The following is a 4,313-nucleotide window of genomic DNA, read 5'->3' as shown; positions in this document are numbered from 1 at the left end:
AAGAGTACCTAAAATAAGACAGGGACAAAACAATTTGCAAAGGAGCTTGCTCTTAGAAAAACAATACATTTGTTGGATTGGAACTTTATGGATAAAAAAGGCTTCCACACAAATTACAAGCTTTAAACATATCTAGAAGATAAAAACTGAAAGTTTCCATGGAAACATAACAGGCATTCGTAAAATCATAAAATGTAAGAATACTGTGAACTGTGGTTTTGTGCAACAAATCCTGCAATTTTGAAAACATGAGGATGTCAATGAAATTTAAGAGAAATCATTTTCAACAATTAAAAAAATCATTTTACATAGAAGGTGGTAACTTTGTAATAATTCATTATTATTATATGTTCTTAAATTTCGATATGTAACAGAAAAAAAATCGAATACTTAGGCACCAAGTCAGAATATTTTTTAAAAAGTGTTTAATCATTTCATAACTAGTTGAAATTTAGTTTAAAATAAATCTTTTTCAGAACTTTGAACAGGCTAGGACACAAAGGCAAAAAAATTGAAAAGCATTTGCCCAGGTACTTCTGATTCCCAGCGTGTTGTCTCCTGCTGGGAGACTGTGTCACAGCTAATCCCATTAATATTACCTTAATGTGGTGCTTGATTTTTGTAAAAAAAAATTCTACCTTCATTTCAATAAATGAACGTATCTATCTCCCTTCAACAAAACTTTATTTGAAATCACTGTCAGTCCAGAGCGGGCATCGGCGCGGGCTATGGCTGGGACTTCCCTCAAGTCAGCATTGACCGCCCCGGAGCTGCAGCCAGCTCAGAGCTGCCGCCTCCACCCTCGCCCTTTCCACCTAGCAGCAGCTCTTTTGCACTTCATCAGGCACAAGCTCTTACCGCTTCCGAAGCTAAGCTTTTGCACCAACTGGACAGCTGGCCAACCTAAAAATTGTCGCCCTTGACAGATACTCACTCTTGGTCTATCATCTTTGGATGAAGCAGTGGAGTTCTTGGGACGAGCCCGTTGACAACTAAATGAAGCTGTTGTCAGAAAACTCGCCCAGTGGATCAAGCAGGAAGTGTGGCAGGAGGTGGAAGAGGAGATGGTCTCTGGGAACAAACGGCCACACCTAAGTGTGGCTACGGTTGGGAAGAGCCCATTCCCAACTAAATTAAGCTGTTGTCAGGAAACTTGCCCAGTGGATCAAGCAGGAAGTGTGGCAGGAGGTGGAAGAGGAGATGGTCTCTGGGAACAAACGGTCACACCTGAGTGTGGCTAAGGTTGGGAAGAGCCCATTCCCAACTAAATGAAGCTGTTGTCTGGACACTCGCCCAGCGGATCAAGCAGGAAGTGTGGCAGGAGGCGGAATAGTAGATGGTCTCTGGCAACAAACAGCCATGCCTGAGCGTGGCTCTGGTCGATGAGAATCCTGCAAGTCACTCCTGTGTCCTCAACAAAATCAGGGCAGCTGCAGATGTGAGAATCAACAGAATTAAAACATTGTGAAACCAGCTTCAATTTCAGAGAAAGAATTGTTGAATTTAACCAATAAACTGAATAATGATGATAATGTAGATGGCCTCCTTGTTCAGCTGCCTCTTCCAGAGCACACTGAGAGAAAGCTCTGCGATGCTGTTTCTCCAGATAAAGATATTGATGGCTTTCATGTAATTAATGTAGGGTGAATATATCTGGACCAGTATTCCATGTATCAGCTACTCCATGGGGTGTCTGGGAAATAATTAAGCAAACTGGCATTCCAACCCTAGGAAAGAATATGCCTGTGGCTGGAAGGTCAAAAAATTTGTTGGAATGCCCATTGCAATATCACTGCACACAGATAGGGTATATGAACGTTACAGAGGTGATGCCACTGTTACAATATCTCATTGATATACTCTCAAAGAATAGTTGAAGAAACATAAAATTCTTGCAGATATTGTAATATTCATTGCAGGCATTCCAAATCTGATCACAGCAAATATGATCAAGGAAGGAGCAACAGTTATTGATGTGGGAGTAGATATAGTTCAAGATCCTGTAACTGCTAAACCTAAGTTGTTGGAAATGTGGATTTTAAAGGAGTTATGCAAAAAGCCAGTTATATCATTCTAGTTCCTGGAAGTGTTGGCCCCATGACAGTGGCAATGCTAATGAAAAATACCGTAATCACTGCAGAACAAAACATGCTGAGGCTTGAAGAACAGGAAGTGCGGAAGTCTAAAGAGCTTGGAGTAGCCAGTAACTAACTTGTGTCTTCTATATCACCAACAGTACTCCAAGCCAGCTCAAGAAGCAAAGCAAGCCAATAGAAATATAATTTTTTTATTTATTCTACTGAAATGGTTTAAATAAATGCTTTGCATTTATTGAAAGCCTGCATGGGTGGGTGTGCACACAGCTCTGCAGTACCTCACCAGGAAGCATTCCAGTATCATGCAGGGTCATATGATCTATCCAAGAGCAGCCATTAACCTTGTGATTAACATGGGAGACATTGTCATATTGAGAGTGGATGCTTAACTTTGGCAAGCCACCTCTGTTAAAAATTTGCCTTTTCTAGGATTGCACTTCTGAAGCGCTATTCCCATAAAGGTTGATATTCATTTTAGGTACCAAAACTTTTGAGTTCAACTGATCAAACCGAAGGAAAAATTAGAGAAAATTAGGGAAAACACGAAAAAGAAAAAAAATGGTAGTAGTTGAGTAGAAAAAAAATTAACCTATATATGTATTGAGTGGTAATCAGATATATCTAAGTAAAACTGAATTGGCAAGGAAAAAAGAAAAACTACATGTTAATCATTTTCCTAAGTAGTCTTTTTGAGGTTTATTCGGTCATTGGGAAAATGTTAAGTTTTGTTTCTTGCTATTAGTCCTCATTTTATGTACGTTTCCCTTTGGTAAGGTCTCCCCATTTTAGTTTTCTAAGATTTAAAGGTTTATTTTATAAATTATTCATGTGTATTTTCATATTTGGGTTTTGCTACATACTTTAACTTCATTGTTAAAGTTTTGTTTTGTTAGGGAATATCTGTATAGTTTCTTTAGTATATGTTAATATCTATTTAAAAAAAAAACTTGGCTTGATAATCATTTAGGCAGCTTGGATAAGTGTGCAAGTTACTTTTCCACCAAAGAATTGTCAGCAGCAGCTTGGCTTTCTGTGATGTATCTTGTTGACTTTTCAAAAATATTTTTAAGAATATGAGTTAATATTGAATTTAAACAGACTTTCTGATTAAAGGTTTTTTTTTACTTTTTGTTAAAACACATCTGTCAGCTGTGGTATAAAAAAAGAGAAATCACTATAAGTTGTTAATAAGGTAAAGATGCCTATGATATACTTTCAAGTAAACTAAAACAAATTAATCTCTCGTTGTATTTACAAAAAAAGCAATAAAATGGCAAATCATATTTTATTAGTTGGCGTTGGATTATTCAGAGTACAAGGAAGGCTAAAATCTGAAATACTTTAAAGTAATTTAAACAACAAATGTTCAAAGCTGGATACATGAGCAATAAAAATATATTTTAAAATTACAGCTTTCTAAATATTTGCTTTTTGTTTACTATTCATAATTAAACAATCATCATCAGAAGAGTTCTCTTATTCCAATAATGCTGCCATCCCTCAAAATCAATTTTGAATTGCCTGTGTAATGCTGCCTTCAAAATATCTTTAAATGAAGCGTAAATAAATCATCCTGGCTGACCTGAGTGCAGTGGTGTTTACAACTAACTGATCACAGTCAGTTACAGATTTATTTGTTCTTTCTCCACTCCCACTGCTTCACTTGACTAGCCTTTAAAAAAAAAAATCCCAATTGTTTCATTATGGTTGACCTGTGAACCACATAGGTTTAAACTGCACAGGTCTAATTATATATGAATTTTCTTCCATCTCTGCTACCCCAAGCCATCAGGACCACCCTTCCTCTTCTTCTTCATCCTCAGCCTACTCAATATGAAGACAATGAAGAATTTTATGATGATTCCTTTTCAATTCATAGATAGTAAATATATTTTCCCTTTCTTATGATTTTCTTAATAATATTTTGTTTTCTCTAGTTTTTATATTGTAAGAATATAGGACAAAATACATATACAAAATATATGTTCATTGACTGTTTATATTATCAGTAAGCCTTCTGGTCAAAAGTAGCTTATTAGTAGCAAACTTTTGGGAAAGATTTTTAACAGTACTGGGGATCAGCCCTAACCCTCATGTTGTTCAAGAGTCAACTGTGCAACAAACATAATTAATCACCTTGGTTTTGAATATCACTCTTATTTTAGGGCAGACATAATTTTGGAATTAGTGAAAGATTTTCTACCACCAAAGGTATTC

The 4,313-nt window shown here is 36.4% G+C and overlaps 1 pseudogene; it reads left to right on the top strand.

Annotated features, from left to right (window-relative positions):
* The first annotated feature begins 728 nt into the window (after positions 1-728).
* Positions 729-2,211, top strand: LOC108307670 (annotated as a pseudogene).
* Positions 2,212-4,313: the final 2,102 nt, after the last annotated feature.

This window comes from Cebus imitator, unplaced genomic scaffold, assembly GCF_001604975.1.
Source record: "Cebus imitator isolate Cc_AM_T3 unplaced genomic scaffold, Cebus_imitator-1.0 Scaffold80, whole genome shotgun sequence".
Lineage (NCBI taxonomy): Eukaryota > Metazoa > Chordata > Mammalia > Primates > Cebidae > Cebus > Cebus imitator.
The sequence above is the reverse complement of the archived record's forward strand: the minus strand, read 5'-3'. Positions and strand labels throughout refer to the sequence as shown.